This window comes from Heterocephalus glaber, unplaced genomic scaffold, assembly GCF_053883595.1.
Source record: "Heterocephalus glaber isolate CG9 unplaced genomic scaffold, H.glaber_assembly_v1.0 deba00001429, whole genome shotgun sequence".
Classification (NCBI taxonomy): domain Eukaryota; kingdom Metazoa; phylum Chordata; class Mammalia; order Rodentia; family Bathyergidae; genus Heterocephalus; species Heterocephalus glaber.
This window is the reverse complement of record NW_028258294.1, coordinates 33,719,965-33,736,573: the sequence shown is the minus strand read 5'-3', so window position 1 is coordinate 33,736,573 and position 16,609 is coordinate 33,719,965. Positions and strand designations below refer to the sequence as shown.

Sequence of the window (16,609 nt, the reverse complement as noted above, 5' to 3'; positions counted from 1 at the left end):
TCAATTCTTGCTTGCAACAGTTTTCTTGATGCTTTCAGTTGCTTCCCACTGCTGCAACAAGAATAAAAGAATAAAAAATCATGCAAGAACTGCCTGGCCTGGTGGATCTGCTTCCTTCTCCAGCTTGTCACCTCTGCTTGAGGACCACACTCGGGGGAAATTTCACAATGTATTCTTTCTGCCTCAGGATGTTTGCACGGGTTGTTCTGTTCCAGTATCAGAATCATTTCTCAGTTCTGTCTAGCATTCTAATTCATGGCTCTTTTACCTCAGTACCTTAGCACCCGTGGTCCCTTGGCTTGCTTCTCCAATACTACATCCTCAGGGCTCTGAACTATTTTAATTTATACTTATTCATGAGATCATTTGATAAATATCTATCTTTCCCATTAGTCAGAAGGGACCACATTTTCCCCCCTACTGTATCCTCATAACATGACCCGGGGTACAGTGAAGATTAGCTCCTCCATCCATAAATGTGTTTAAGGATGGAGCAGTTGGTGACTTCTTTAAACTCATGCCCACGGGGATGGATGTGTTTCTTCTTTCCCTGGAAGGGAACTGTAACTCCTTTTAGAATAAGCCAGTGTGTTGCTTTGTAATTGTAACATCCCGAATTCCTCCAACAGGACATCTGGATGGAACACAAAGCAACACTATTTGAAGCCAAGCCATGGCGATCCCTCATGCAGATTTTGCTCCTGCTGCTGCTGCAGCCCACCTGTCAGCAGTGTCAGGCAGAGGACCTGGGAAGTAGCTTGGCTGAACACTCTGCAATTCTCTGCCAGGAAAGGGTCTGAGTCAACAGGTGGCTCAGCTTTGGTGCCTTGACCCATTGGCCTTTCCTTCCTCAAACAGGCTTGCTTGCAAAGCCTCTGGTCAGTGTGTTCTTGCCAGTAGCTGTCCTCAAAAGCAACAGTGAAGTGGATAAAGGGAGGATTCAAGGACATTTGGAGGTATGAATCTACTTACCCAAGGATATGGGCTTAAAAATGTGATGTGTTTTCATCTTTTCTACCTGAAGCAGATAGAAAAGGGAATGGATAACTGTAACAAAGTCCTCAGTTTATATAGAGAAGTAAGGAACAGAAGGGTTGGGCGGTCTGTCTGAAATCACATGGATTAGCAAGATTTGAGCAAGACTTTGGTAAAAGAGCTTCAAGTGTCACAGGGACCCAAGTGACTTTGGGTCTGAGCCAGGGCAGTGGCCATTCAGCCCAAGTTTTGTGCTCAGGGGTCAATCTGTCCACCCCAGAGTATCCCTGAAGGAGCGATGGGTTTGTCAGTAGCCATTTAGTTTCTCTGTTGGCTCCAACACTATCTTAAATTCATGTGTTTCCTGCCTTGCCTTGGGGTTTTGAGACCTGACCATTTATTAAAATAAGTCAGTACAATGGGCCAGAGCTGGAAGGGAGCTCTTTATTACACCAATGAGAACACAGGCCCAGGACAGGGCTGGGTCTCTGCTGGCAGGGATTAGGGCTTGTCAGGATGTCCTTGAGGCCCTACCCAGACTTGGACAATCACAGTATCCCTCAACAGCTACTCTCCACCCTCAGCACACACCTTGCCTGGGACCTGGAAGCCTCCCTCATAGCAGAGCTTCCTTCCTACCAACCTGGTGGCCAGCCTTTGTGTTTTTTTGTTTTCTGCCGGTGCCTGACCTCAGTCCTTTCCTACAAACTCTGTTTCTAATGATAGAGTTGATTTATGAAGCACTTGCTGCGAGCCAAGCCTCCTAAGGCATCATTACCATTTTCCCAGGTGAGGAAATAAGACACTCCCAAGGTTAGGGCTTCCGGCTAAGATGTAAATCCCCAAACTCAAGTTTGTCATCTTAAATTTTGACTCCTGGGGACTGGACAGGTTAGAGGCAACGTGTACTACCTCCTGGTGGGGACAGAATTTGGGGGGTGCTGGAAAAGGGGGTTTTGAGCATCAAATATTTGGTTCCGGCGAGTCCTCGCCCCGAGGGCCTTACCTGGGTCTAGCTGAAAATGACAGCTATAACTAGGGCTGGCTCCTGCGCCCATTCATGCCGCTAGTGCATGCTCCCCTTAATTGCCAAGGCATCCAATTAACGTGGATTGTTGTGTCTGATGCTGGGTTTTATTTTCTCTTATTTTTCTGTGCCCCGAGTTTACTATTTCGGAGAGACACCAGCTTTGTCATTGTGTTTGTCTGGCTCCCTTCCCACCCTCACCGGAGGAAAAGCGAAGAGGAACAGCTGACTGCAAATCCGCTCCGGCGCCCGCGAGCCTCCTCGGCCGGGCAGCGGCTCCTGTTGCTTCTCGGAGCTCCGTTGCCCTTAGGGGAAACCTCCCGCGCGCCCGCTCGCCGGCGCCGAGGAGAAGAGGGCCGGGGCGCGGGGGCGGGCGCGGGCAGAGGGGTCTGCGTGGGGCCGCTACCCAGAAGCCACCGGCCGGCGGCAGCCCGGGAGCCCAGCCCGCCCCAACTCAGCGGAGCCGGGAGGCGGGAAAGCTGCGCAGGCCGCGCCCACTGCCCTGCCCCCAGCCCGCCACTCCCAGGCTCCGCGGGCCTCGCTCGGCGCGTCCTCCCGGGATCGGCTTGGAGGGGAGCGGTTGTGCAGGTGAGCGGCTGGGGAGGGGGCCGAGTTGGCTCCGTCTGGAAGGGAAGGGGCTCGGTTCCCGAGCGCAAGGAGCGGAGCGCAGGCTTGTTTGTTCCAGGGGGTGTGTTCGGTCCTCCCACCGGGTCTCCGCCAGGGCAGCGGGAAGCGGCTCCAGGGATGTAAACAAGCAGGTGGGCGTCGAAGACCGAGGGCCCCGGAGGGAGGCAGGCTGTGGCCGTGGGGGTGATGCTGGAGGCTGGGAAAGGATCTCGTTGCTGCCTTAAGCCTGGGGCCAGGGTTCTTAGAAGGAGGGGAAAGGGCTGCGCCCACCCCATATTTAGGGGAGTTTTCCTTTGTTGCTTGGAGGTTGAGGACTTGAGCTGGGCGTAGGGACATGAGGACGGGGATTGTGGCAGGATGTGAGTGTGGACACAAAAGCAATACAAAATGGAACTTGCAGGGTAGGGGTGTGGATTGGGTAGTGGGCAAGGAGAGGGGTGGTAACGAAGGCGCGGGCTTCCAAGGCGTGGGGATTTATGATAGTGTCTGCATCACTTTTTTTTTCCTCCTTCAGTCCTGTGTTTTTCCAGGGGGCTCTGATTTTCCCATTTCCGCCTTTCCCCACCACGGCTGGGCTGGTCCTGGCCAGCCTCCTCCTTTGTGTCCCCTGGGTTTTGGTGGAGCGTTGGAAGAGCAGCTTGGCTTTCCCAGCGCCTGCTCTGGCTCTTACAAGTGGTAGAACAGCCTTGCTGGTAACAGGGCTGCCCAGGCCCTTGCCGGTAACAGGGCTGCCCAGGCCCTTGCCAGCCTCCAGACCTGGAGGGCTGTGACAGCTGGAGGCTTCTCCCCACCGGTATGGCCTCTGTCTCCTGTTCCTTTGTCTCCTTGGCTTCATCCCTGGCTGGGCTGGGCTTTCCAGGTATGCAGATGGATCATGGGCATCCCAGGCCCTCTCTGAGAGGACCCCCCCACTCAGGGGCCCAGCGCCCTCACATTGTGTATGTGTGGATGTGTGTATCTCTTTTGCAACTTGGCCTTTTTTTGCACGTGATCTGCCTGGTAGTTACCATGGAAACGCCTCCAATTCTCAGCCTCCCTCCTTTTCCTGCCCATTCCTCACCTTCATATTGCCTCCCCTCCCCCCAATATGGTTGCCTAGATACTGGTTATCTTTGGCTTCTACGGAGAGGAGACCCTGGATGTCTGGCTCCCACTTCAAAATGACAAGGCCCTTTACCCCCCCCACCCCCTCACACACACTGTACATCACAAGCACCCCAACACGTTACAGTGAACATGCCCTCACACACATGCTCCACACATCCTACTCACCACACACAACATACTTTCATATACACACCGTGCATACACGTATATCATACCATACGGATACTACATACACACCAAATGCACCACATCCGTACCACACCTCAGACCCACGACTTACAAAGCTTCACTTACACCCTGCTCTCATACTGTGTATGTTCACACCCCCCCAACAATAACACATACATCACTCCCGACACATACGCTCGAGCACTCAGGCACGCGCACACACACACACACACACACACACACACACACTACTTCTAAATAGGCCTCGGGCTGGGTTGAGGCAAAGAAGAGAAAGTGCAGTTTCCTGTCTCATCCAGCCTTGCACTCTATGTTTAAGGGTGTGGAGAGGAAGACCAGAGGCTCAGGAAGCCCAGAAAGGGAATCTTAACCTCTCCTTAGGGATGTCTCAGAAGATGGTGGAAGAAGAGACACTTCCAGATTCCTTTACCACAGGGCCCCTCTCCTAGGCGCCAAATTCCAGAGGCTGAGAGAAGACCAGAATTTAAATCTCCCTATGTTGCAGCTCTCCCTTCTCTGACCCCAGAACTCATTCCTGGTTATATTATAGAAGGCTTTGAGGAGGGAAGGGAGGCCTGCCACCCTGCAGAGATACAGAGTAAGTAGAGAGCACGGGAAGGCAGGTAGGGCAGAAAGGAGGGATCTCAGAAGGAAGAAGAGCCAAGAAAGAAGAAAATAAGGAGGTTGGTTCCTGTCTGGGGTTCAGGGCCTTCTCCCCCAGTCATTTTTTCCTGTGTCCTGCTTGGCCCCTCTGGCCAGACCCATGCACTCAGGAGAGGAGGCAGGCTGGCAAAGGGCTCCTCCATTGCTACTCTCCAAGGCTTGTGGTTTCCATGGTCATCAGATGATACATCTCTGAGGGAAGAGTTTCCTTTCTGGCTTCCATTTGATCTTTGGACTATGGGAGAACCCTTTTAATTCAATCATTCAATAACCCGTGTTAAGTGTCTACTGTGTGTATTAATTGGGGATACCTATAAGGGAGACACAGTCACTGACCTTGGAATCTCAGAGCTAGAAGGAGCTTTGAGGGAGCATTTGGTCAGGACATAAGTGGGGAAACTGAGGTGCAGAGGTCACATGTAATCACTGAGGCCTTCTCACTTCTTAGTCAGGATTTTGGATTCCACAGTGCCTGACCAACATCTCTTGTGTTCTTTTCTCCACTATCATCAATCCTTTGAAGACTGGGATGCCCCTTCCATAGTGAGGACCCCCTAGTGGGTGGGGCTGGTAGACGAGCCCGGTCCATTGTGTTTTCTTGGAAGGTAAAGCTGGAGGGTATGGCAGCAAGAGGTGGGAGAAGGAGCAGTTTCTTAGACCCTGGAAACTCCTCGACAGCCTTCAGGGAGTTAGCCCGCCTAGCTCCCCCCATAAATCAGAGCACACACTCCCCCCACCTTCAGTGCTGTTGGACTTAGTCAAGGACCATCTGTATGGCAGTGTCAGGCAGCCCCTGGGACTCCCCATCTAACAAATCCCCTATTAGCTCTGCCAGAGCAACCCTGGAAGGAGCAAACTAGTCCGAAAGCCACAGGTCCTTGGAGGCCAAGAGCCTAGGGCAGAAAGCCTGGTTCTATCCCAGCTCTGGCCCTGTGCTACTGAGCCTCCCAAGAGCAAATGCACTGCATTCATTCTACAGATGACCTTGGTGTTATAGACTGGGCTTCTGGTGAACTCTAAAAATGGCTGTGACAGCTCTCAAGCAACCTAAAGCCTCTAAGGTCCTAAACCTCTGTTTCTGCATCTGTCAGTAGAAGTTTGGAGTTCTGATTTCCAAGCCATGTCTTCCTCTAAATTTTGTGGATTATGCAATCCTGAGATCCCTTTTCTCTCTAGGCACCAAATTGTACTTATTTCACAATACAAGGCTGCAGCTACTCCTAAGAAAGCTCTCCTTCAGCCCATGGGGCAGGTGGTGTCCGAAGAGCCAACCGGAGACTGGATTTCTTCTCTTGGGCCGAGGAACACACTCCTGCCCACCATAGGCTGGGTGGAGCCTTTAAAGGGTCCTCTGTGGAGAGCAAAGGAGGGCCCCCAAGAGGCTGGACATGACTAGGTCACAGCTGCATGATCAGCAGATCAAATGGAAGGGACTGGGAGGAAGCAAGAGGCCACGAGGGTGCATGAGAGGGACTGAGGCTGGATGAGGTGAGGAAGCGCCCTGGGGAAAAGCCCTTGGTCAGCTGGAGAGATAGCAGGGAGAGTGTGGTCCTGGCTCTGTCCCTGACAGGCTCTCTCTGAAAGCTTGGAACCATTTGGCAGCATCTTATCTGCTCTGAAATGGAGGAAGATGGAGGAGGCTTGGAGGCCACATAGAACACTGTTGTCACAAAGATATGCAGGGAAGAAGGCCCAGGAAGGAGGCAGGAACCCCGTGGGCCAGTCTGGAACTATTGGAAAGTCTCTGCTGCAGCTCAGAATACCTAGTTTGGGTGAAAAGGCCAGAGAAAAGATGAAGGGGTGGGGGTCTAGTTGGAATGACAATGACACCACACAACTGGAGGGCAAAAAGCAGGCCTGTATTAAGAGACCAGAGGCCAAGGTCTGAAATTCAGTCATTCAGTCTTTTAGCAAATGTTTACCAAGTTCCTTCCCTGGACCACACCCTGTGTGCTTCTCTGGACTCTGGAGCTGTGGAGTGATGGTCTCCAGCTCACCGAGGCCCTCCTGCTTTAGAGGATCAGTTGATTTGTCCTGGGCCACCCTCTCGCTGCTTGCCTGCCTACCTTACCTCACTTCCCACCAGGAAGGCCCTGTAACCTGCTTTCTCCCCAGAACAGTCCCCTCACACAAGCACTGGTGCACTCACACTTGCACATATGCTCCCTTCCTTACACAAACATAATCTTCCACGCCTGACATGCAGGCAGGTACTCACGTATCCCTGTACCACCTTACCTCACTCAGCCTTAGTCTCTTGCCCCAACCCTTGGGATGGCCTCTCAACTTGCATCCTCCCCGCCCATGCTGCAGCTGAGGTCTAGTCATGTCCAGCCTCTTGAGGGGCTTCCATTTCTGGTTAATAAGGATGGGCACCATGTCTGCTCTCCAGGCTCTCTGGAATCTGGATGCTGCCACCTCTCCAGGCACCATCTTCAATGCTCCTCTGAAGCTTTGCATTTTCCTGCTCTCTGCCCAGGCCCTGCTAGGGTGTGCTCTTGTTCCTGCCTATGGAACAGGGAGTGGCAGCCTTTATACACGTACAGACTTGGGTTCTAAGCTGGATTCTGGTGCTTTCTAGTTTTCTCAACTTTTCGAAGCCCCTATTGCCTTACCGATCAAATGAGCATGAAGATTGAGTAGGATGACCTCCGTGAAGTGTTAGCACAGTGGCTAAACTGTTAGCACGTAGTAAATACTCACTAGATAATACCTGCTCTAATAGCAATGATAGCCACTCCATCTCACTATTACTAAATGACATCATTGCTGTTATATCATCCTTTGAGGCTCCTGCCAAGTGCTCATTCTTTTGAGTAGCTCTTTCTAATTCCCCATAAACATTGTTTTCCTCCTCCCATACCCCTGAAGGCTCTGTCCCCTCACTGTGCCTACATTTTTCATACTTACAGAGTTACCTCTTCCCTCCAATCCACTTGGGCACCTGGAGAAAGCCCAAAGAGCACTTAGGAATCAAGTGTATGTGGGAAGAGTCCTCACCCACCAGGAGGTGAGTCCACTTGCCCTTCCAGCTGTCTCCTTGCCTGTCACTCATCTCCTGGTGCACACAACCCATTCCTCAGGGGTACATTCCTTTCTTCCCATTCATCACTTCAGCATGACCACTTCCTTTGGTAGAGTCTGGAAACTAAGAAGTTGGACCCTATTTGGGGTCTGGGAGATGCTTAAGGGCTGAAGTCAACAGATGGAAGCTGATTCATTGTTGTGTTTTGGGATTTGATATAGATCCAGATAGCAGAGAGGAGGTGAGGGGCTGGGGTGGGATAGGGTGCCTAAATGTCTCAAAATGCTTAAATGCCTGAAATATGCCGCATAGATCCTCAGGTTGTTCATTGGATTATGACTTAAAGAGATAACAATGCTGAAACATCCATTCATTCACCAACATTTATAGAGCAGGTACTCTATGATGCCTAGAATGTGTCTCTGTTTATAGTGTGATAGAGAGATGCACATTGCAGTGCATGGAAGAGTGGAGGGTTTTAGTTTTGTGGGAATCTGAGGAATAAGGGTATGTGGTGGGACAGTATGTTTCCTAAAACAAGTAGCCCCCGACTCCACCCAGAAGTAAAGCAAATTTCCATGGGTTCGTCCTCCTGCCACTCCCACCCCAAGAGGATAATGTGAACATACGCAAAGTGCTCTGTAGCTGAGACCTGTAGGCCAGTGCTGTACTTCCAAAAACGTAGGCAGAAAGAGTGGAGGGGCAGGCTGTGCCTCCTGGTACTGTGGTCTGCCTCAGGGCAGGATGGTATGGGCTTGGCCTCTGATTCCCTGGCCTGACAGCTGCTTAGGGTTTCTTTTCTGCTGCTAGGACTGCTCTTCTGGCCTCTCTTGAAGAGGCCTTTGTCAGCAGGTGTGTGGGGGATGTGATCCTGTCCCTGCTGCTGGTCCCTCCCACCCAGCCTGCTGGGGGCCTCTGCCTGTGGCTTCTTTGCAAGAGCACCCATGCTCTAGACTCTGGATCTGCACCAAGAATCCCTGGGGCAGGGTCCTCAAAACCCGTGCCTGACAGTGGAAGGCCTGGGTCCAGCTTCCTGACTCACTTTGACCAGCTCACGCCAGTGACCTGTGTATGAGTGGCAGCCCATCTTGCTCAGTGCAGCACTCTGAGGGTAGTTATGAGAAGTCTATGGAATGGCCCGGATGATGTGAAGATTGTCACAGTCGGCAGGTGAGGTGACAATGAGGCCTTCTACCCGGCTGGTAGGCCAGCTTGGGGTCTCTCCAGGGAGACTTGTAGAACTCAGGGCTGGGTTTGGGATTTGTGAATTGTTTTTCTTCCTAAGGAAGAAGCCTTATTTCCCTTCACCATCAGTTCTTCCTCTGGCCAAATTTCTCTTCCCCAGAAGTTCACTGTGTTAAAGATAAAGTTGCCTCCCATTAAAATAACAAGTCTCTTGCTGTGTAATAAGGAAGACAGCCTGTACATCCAGGGAAAATTGGATCTGCATGCTCGAAAAACAGCTCTGCGTCTTGAGGATACCTATCTTCTATGAATGATGGATGGTGGGGTAGAATCCCAGCCACTGGGCTACTCAGGGGGCCCTGCCATGACTGGAGATGGCAGGGGTCACCCAGGCAGGGGCCAGCAGTGGTGCTCTGGGATGGAGTCCCATGCCTTGTGCTAAGGCTCTCTGGCTGTCTTCTGATCAGCACAGAGAATTTGGCAAAGTATCTACAGCGACCGAGAGCCACAGGCCTATTAGAATGTTACCTTTCTCTGCCCTCTTTGACCTTCCCAGGCTTGAGTCCTGTCTCTTTAACAACTCCTTTCTGGAACTTTGTAAGGAGGTGGAGCAATCATTTCAAGTTAAGCTATTAAACAGAATAAGTGATGTTTAATTGTTGATTCAATGGGCATTTAAAATGCAGCTTGAGGAAAGAGGTTGCAGTTTCCTCTGGAGGCTGCAGATCCAGCAGTGGCCTCTGGTCCAGACCCAAAGCACTTGTTTTAAAAGGCCACTTTGAAAACCTTGGCTGGGTCTGAGATTTGTGGCTGTGAACTAGAGATGCCCTGCTATTTCAGAAGCATCTGATGCCACGAACAGGGCACCAGCTCCACACTGTGTCAGAAAGGTGAGCTGATGCAGAAATGTTGGGGTGGGATGGGAGAATGTTTTTGGATTTCAACTGAATTTAAAAATTTTTATTTTTTTCTATGAATAGTCTTTATTTTTTCAGAATGGTTTCAGATTTTCAGAAAACTTGAGCAGATATTACAGAGTTCCAACATTCTCTCCCATGCACAATTTCCCATTCTTCATATCTTACCTAAGTGTGTAGTATGTTTGTTACAGTTAATGAACCACTGTTGATACATTTTTTATTAATTAAAGTGGACACTTTATTCAGATTTCCTAGTTCTTACCTAACGTCCCTTTTCTGTTGCCGGATCCCATTCAGAACACCACACTGTGTTCAGTCATTGCGTCTCCTTAGGCTCCTCTTGGTTGTGACAGTGTCTCAGGTCTCCCTTGTGTTTGATCACTGCGACAGTACCAAGGAGGACTGGTCAGGTCTATTGTAGGATGCCCCTCTACTGGGACTTGTCTGATGTTTTCCTTATGGTTAGACTGGGGTATTGGGTTTGGGGAAAGACAATCACAGAGGTAGAGAGCCATTGTCATGTCATAAGGGTCTGTGCTGTCAACATGTGTCATTGTTGGCACCGAAGACACTGGTTTCCTATCCTTTTTGCTCCCCAAGCAGTGCAGTTCCAGCACCTGCTGATTGGCTCTGGGCTTACTCTGATCCTTGAGGCAATCAACCTGTCAGCCAGCTTCCTCTGCTGTCTTCATGCCCTAGGTCTTGCTAGACATGAGGCAGCGCAGAGACCTTTCAGCTAGAGCTTTATGGAAGAGTGCATGGAACAGACTGTGCTGTGTACCAAATCAGCGCATCCAACAGGCAGCAGGCATGCACTGATTCTGGAGAAGGGTCAGCCTCCAGGCTGCAGGGGGAGTTGGACAAGAGCATTTTCAGCCTGGGCTGCATGTTAGAATTCAGAATTCTAAAAATTACAGAAGCCTTGGCCACACCCCAGAGTTTGATTTTTGTTGTTGTTGTTGTTGTTGTTGTTGTTGTTTGGTACCTGGGATTGAACTCGGGTCCTTGCGCTTGCGAGGCAAGTGGCGGAACCACTGAGCTAAATCCCTGGCCCCAAATAAATGCATTCTTGTTTTATTTTTTTGGTACTGGGGATCGAACTTGGGACCTTGCACTTGTGAGGCAGGCACGGCACCACTGAGCTAAATCCCCGGCCTTCACACCCCAGAGTTTAGAATTTAATGAGACTTGGTTGATTTGCAGGCTTTTTTTTTTTTTTAAGTTCTTTATATGATCTAAGGTGCAGCCAGGATTGAGAACTGGGATAAACAGGGAGGGCATTCTAAGTGTAAGGAACAGAATGAACAGTGAAGGTAGAAACACTGATGCAGGGAAGAGATGGGAAGTAGAGCATTTTAGCTGTAAGTAATGAAAGGAAATCCTAGAAGGGTAAAAAAGAAATAGACTTAAAAGTTTTTGTATACTGGAACAGAAAAGTTTAGATTTAAAAAGAATAAATAGGACACTGAAGCACCATGTAGTGCTTTTGAGTTTGGGAGGAAAGTGATCAGAATACATGTTAGGGAGGTGGGTCAGGTGGTAGGTAGTCAGTGTCCTGGACAGAATGGTGAAGGTGGTTAAAGATGCCTGCAGCTGCTGCAAAAGCCCAAGAGCGTGGTGGGAAAGCAGGGCCAGGCTGCAGAGAGATGCTGCAGGAGGTGGTGTGGCTGAGACATTGTCACAGAATGCCAAGGAAGAGGAGGGGAGCCTGTGAACATGGTTAGACAGTAAGCTCCCTCAGACACGATTCTCCATGATGAACAAGATGCCTATAAAACAGTAGGTTGTCAAGGTTACTGGAAGGATGAAGGTGTCATTCTTTCCAGAATCACACCTTGTTCCAAAATTACTCTCCCTTTCTCCTCAAAACTCTCCATCTAAAATGCAGGCAAATATCAGCACTGTGGAAGGCAACCTGATTAAATAAATTAGGCTAAGATATAAATGGCTGGTGGGGTTAGAAGTGTTTCTCTTTTAAAGGGACTTTTAAGATCCTCTTTGAGAGAATGTTGTGGGGCATATATATATATTTTTTTTATTAAATTCTTTTATTGGTACATTGTAGGTATACAACACAATTACATTTCTCACTGGGAATTGTACCTTTACATAATGCATCTTGATTCTTATTTTTTCCCCATTCCTAGCCCTCCCTTCACACCCTCCACCCTTCCCCATTTACAAAGATTTTATTTCCATTTTTTCCGTTTCTCATCATTTTCCCTTTCCCTTCTTTCCTTTCCCCTGCCCCTCCCACTACCCCTACCCCTTTGGACCTTTTCTTCCTATTTTGCATTATCGATTATTCATTCTAATCATTGGTACATTTTAGGTATACAATATAATGACATTCATCATTGGAAATTTGCACCTTTACATAGTCTCTCTTGGTTCTTATTTTTCACCGTTGCCCAGCCCTGCCTTCAACCCCTCCAGTCCTCCCTATTTACAAAGATTTTGTTCCTATTTTTCCATTTTCTCATATTAATCCCACTCCCTTCTATCCTTTCCCCTAGCCCTCCCACTTCCTTCCCCTTTGCCCCTTTTCTTCCTATTTCACATTACCTATTATACATTTAGTCCTTATTTACACTTTCAATTTCTCACACCAGAGAAACTATTCAGTATTTATACATGTGTGTCCTATTTATTTCACTTAAGAGTATCGCCTCAGTGTGCATCCACTTAGCTATAAATGTCTCTAATTTCTCATTTTTTATGGCTGAGTAGTACTCCATTTTGTAAAAAAACCCCACATTTTCTTTATCCAGTCTCCAGTTGATGGGCATTTGGGCTGTTTCCAAGTTTTAGCTATCACAAACTGTGCTGCTGTGAACATGGGTGCACATATATCACTGTGGTATGATTCTTTTAATTCTTTGGGAAAGATCCCCAGCAGTGGAATAGCAGGATCAGATGGGACTTCCAGTCCTAGTTCTTTGAGGTGTCTCCATACTGATTTCCACAGTGGTTGCACCAGTCTGCACTCCCACCAGCAGTGGAGCAGGGTTCCTCTTTCCCTACAGCCCCGCCAGCCTTTGTTATTGGTTGATTTCATGATAGCAGCCATTCTTTCGGGACTGAAGTGGAATCTCAGTGTTGTTTTCATTTGCATCCCTTGAATGACCAGTGATGGTGAACATTTTTTCATGTATTTATTTGCTATTTGTACTTCTTTGTCTGAGAAATGTCTGTTCATTTCAGATGCCCATTTTCGGATTGGGTCTTTAAATTTGGGAGGTCTGATCTTTTTAAGTTCTTTATAGATTCGAGATAGTAGACCTTTGTCTGAGGAAGAGCAGGTGAAGATTTTTTCCCACATTGTGGGTTGTCTCTTCACACTGCTGGTGGTTTCTCTTGCTGTGCAGAAGCCTTTTAATAAGAAGAGATCCCACTTGTTGATTGTTTGTGCTAGTTCACGGGCAACTGAGATTTTGTTCATAAAATCTTTTCCTACACCAATGTCTTCAAGAGTTCTACCTAACCTCTGTTCCAACTGGTTCAGAGTTTCTATTTTAATATTTAGATCTTTAATCCATTTTGATTTTAGTTTAGTGCATGGTGAGAGATATAGGTCTAGTTTTAGTCTTTGGCAAGTTGAAGCCCAATTTTTCCAGCACCATTTATTAAAGAGGCTATCTTTCCTCCAATGAGGGTGTTTGGCTCCTTTATCGAAGATGAGATGGTTGAGTGTGTCTGGCATTGTTTCTGCATCTTCTAATCTGTTCCACTGGTTCTCAGGTCTGTTTCTTTGCCAGTACCATGCTGTTTTTATCACAGTAGCTTTGTAGTAGAGTTGCAGGTTGGGGATTGTGATACCCCCTGCCATGTCTCTGTTACCTAGAATTGCTTTTGCTATTCTGGGTCTCTTCTTGTTCCAAATGAATTTTTGGAGTGTTTTCTCAAGGTCCAGGAAGTATGCTGCTGGGATCTCAATTGGAATTGCGTTAAATCTATATAGCAGTTTTGGAAGTATGGCCATTTTCACTATATTAATCCTTCCTACCCAGGGGCAGGGGATGTCTGATTTCATTTCCTGATATCATCTTCAATCTCTCTTTTCAGAGTGCCATAGTTTTCAGAGAAGAGGTCTTTGATTTCTTTTGTTAGGTTGATTCCTAGGTATTTCAGTTTTTTGGATGCTATTGTGAAAGGAATTTTTTGGATGCTATTGTGAAAGGAATTATTTGCCCTATTTCTCTCTCAGTGAGTCTGTCATTGGTGTAGAGGAAAGCTATTGATTTTTGTGTGTTGACCTTGTAACCAGCTACTTGACTGAATTTGGTTATTAAGTCTAGAAGACTTTTGGTGGAGTTCTTGGGGTCTTCTATATAGAGTATCATGTCATCTGCAAATAATGACAGTTTGACTTCTTCATTTCCTATCTTTATTCCTTTTATTTCTTTCTCTTGTCTAATTGCTGTGGCTAATGTTTCCAGAACTATACTGAACAAGAGTGGTGATAGTGGACATCCTTGTCTTGTTCCTGATTTTAGTGTGAAGGATTTCAGTTTTTGACCATTTAGTATGATATTGGCTGTTGGTTTTTCATAGATGGCTTCTATCAGTTTGAGGTAGAGACCATCTATTCCAATTTTTTGTAGGGTTTTTATCATAAATGCATGTTGGATTTTGTCAAATGCTTTTTCTGTGTCTATGGGGATAATCATATGGTTTTTGTCCTTGGCTCTCTTGATATAGTGTATTACATTGATTGATTTGTGTATATTGAACCATCCCTGCATCCCTGGGATGAATCCCACTTGATCAGGGTGTATGATCTTCTTGATGATCTTCTGCATTCTGTTTGCCATTATGTTATTAAGGATTTTTGCATCTATGTTCATTAGTGAGATTGGCCTATAGTTCTCCTTTTCGGTTGGGTATTTCTCTGCTTTGGGGATCAAGGTGATGCTTGCTTCCAGGAATGAATTTGGGAGTATTGCTTCCCTTACAATTTCATTGAAGAGTTTAAAGAGTAGTGGCAGCAGTTCCTCTCTAAATGTCTTGTAGAATTCAGCAGTGAAGCCATCAGGGCCCGGGCTTTTCTTAGTTGATAAGTTTTTAATTACATTTTCAATTTCTTTGGTTGATATTGGGTTGTTCAGAATTTTTAGGTCTTCTTCGTTCAACTTTGGTAATTCATACATATCTAGGAATCTGTCCATTTCTTCTGTGTTGTCCATCTTACTGGCGTATAGATTCTGGAAGTAGGTATTGATGATCCTCTGGATTTCTGCTGGGTCTGTTGTAATTTCACCCTTTTCATTCCGAATTGCATGGATTTGGGCCTTTTCTTTCCTTTTTGGGGGCAGATATATATTTGAATAGGGGTGGTCTTTATTTCAGGTCCACACCCTAAAATTCTAGCCATGCCAGAAACAAAGTAATTGGCAGCCTTGAAGTCCACTCATGAAACGCCCACTTGTGAAAGACTCCCCGCTAGGTGAGTAGTTCTGTTGGTATCCCCTGAGAGCTGAGTACCAGTGGCCAGGATCACCTACAACTGCTCTGGGACATTGTCCAGCTCCCAGTATAAATGCACTGGGCATGAGCAGCAGAACACCCAGCAACTGCTGTGACACAGGCAGAGGCTGAGGAGGGAGATGGGCATCTGTGTTGATCTTAAAGCTCAGCTGAAACCCAACAACAGCTGGCAAGTCTGCAGCTGCCCAGTTCTCCTAAGAGGCTCCAGGGTCTCAGGCTTACCCCAACCATCAGTCACAGTGAGCACAACAGAGTTGGGCCAGAAAGTGTGAGGGGAAATTTAAAAACATGATACATACCAAAAATTTGAAAAACTGTATTTTGGGTTATTCTTTTTAAAAAAGTAATTATATTGGTACATAAATCAATAAATATTTTGGGTTATTCTTATTCTGTCTATTCTCCCCTGGCCTGATAAGAACATTCCCATTAAATGGGCTAGGTTAACTGTAAGTCAGGGGTCAGCATTTTATTTTTTCCATCAATTATACCCCCCATTTTAACTTGTAAAATACACATAACAAGTTATCATCTTTACCTTTGTTAAGTGTATAGTTCAGTAGTTTTAATTATTCATATTGTTGTGGAGGCTTTACCAATATCCATTTCCAGAACTCTCTTCATCTTATAAAACTAAAACTGTACTCATGAAGCAATAACCCCCTGTTCTCCTTCCCTTAGTCTGACTGACGCCATAACACCTACATCTCTGATTTTGACTACAGTGTAAGTACCACATGGAAGTGGAATCATATAGTGTTTGTTGTTATGTGATTGTTTATTTCACTATGTGTAATATCTTCAAGGTTCATCCACATTGCTGCATGTGTCAGAATTTCTTCCCTTTTAAGGGTGAATAAGATTCCACTGTATACAAATACCACATTTTGTTTATCCATTTATGTGTTGATGGACACTTGGGTTGCTTCTGTGTTTTAGCTATTGTGAATAATACTGCTATGAATGTGATTCTACAGATTATCTTGTTGAGACCTTTTTGATTTTTGGGGGGGGAAGTGAAATTGGTGGATCATATGGTAATTTTATTTTAAAAAATATTTCGAGGAGCCATTATACTGTTTTCTACAGATACTATACCGATCATAGGACGTGATTCCAATCTCTGTATTCTCACCAACCCTGTTGTGTGTGTGTGTGTGTGTATATGTGTGTGCATCATAGCCATTCTAATAGGTGTGAGGTGTAGTTGTTTTAGTCTACATTTCCCTGATTATTAGTGATGCTGAACATCTTCGCATGGTTTTGGCTATTTGTTTATCTTCTTGGAGGAGATCTCTTCAAGTCCTTTGCTCATTTTTTAATTGGATTGCTTGGTTTTCTGTTGTTGAGTTTTAGGAAGTCTGTATATATTCTAGATAGTAATCCCTTACCCGATTTATGATTTGC

General features: G+C 46.8%; 1 protein-coding gene across 19 annotated transcripts in view; it reads left to right on the top strand.

Moving 5' to 3' along the window:
* The first annotated feature begins 2,199 nt into the window (after positions 1-2,199).
* The window catches only part of Fxyd6 (FXYD domain containing ion transport regulator 6), a 38,392-nt gene continuing 23,982 nt past the window's right edge, over positions 2,200-16,609 (top strand). For 2 of the 19 annotated variants that reach the window (XM_013076610.3, XM_087212431.1), the window contains exons 1-4: positions 2,471-2,590; positions 7,498-7,595; positions 15,065-15,161; positions 15,884-15,928. The gene's annotated coding sequence lies outside the window, so the exon portion shown is untranslated. Of the gene's footprint in view, positions 2,761-7,497; positions 7,596-15,064; positions 15,162-15,883; positions 15,929-16,609 lie in introns of all 19 variants that reach the window. The other 17 variants (XM_021237711.2, XM_087212430.1, XM_087212432.1 and 14 more) reach the window with 16 other exon arrangements.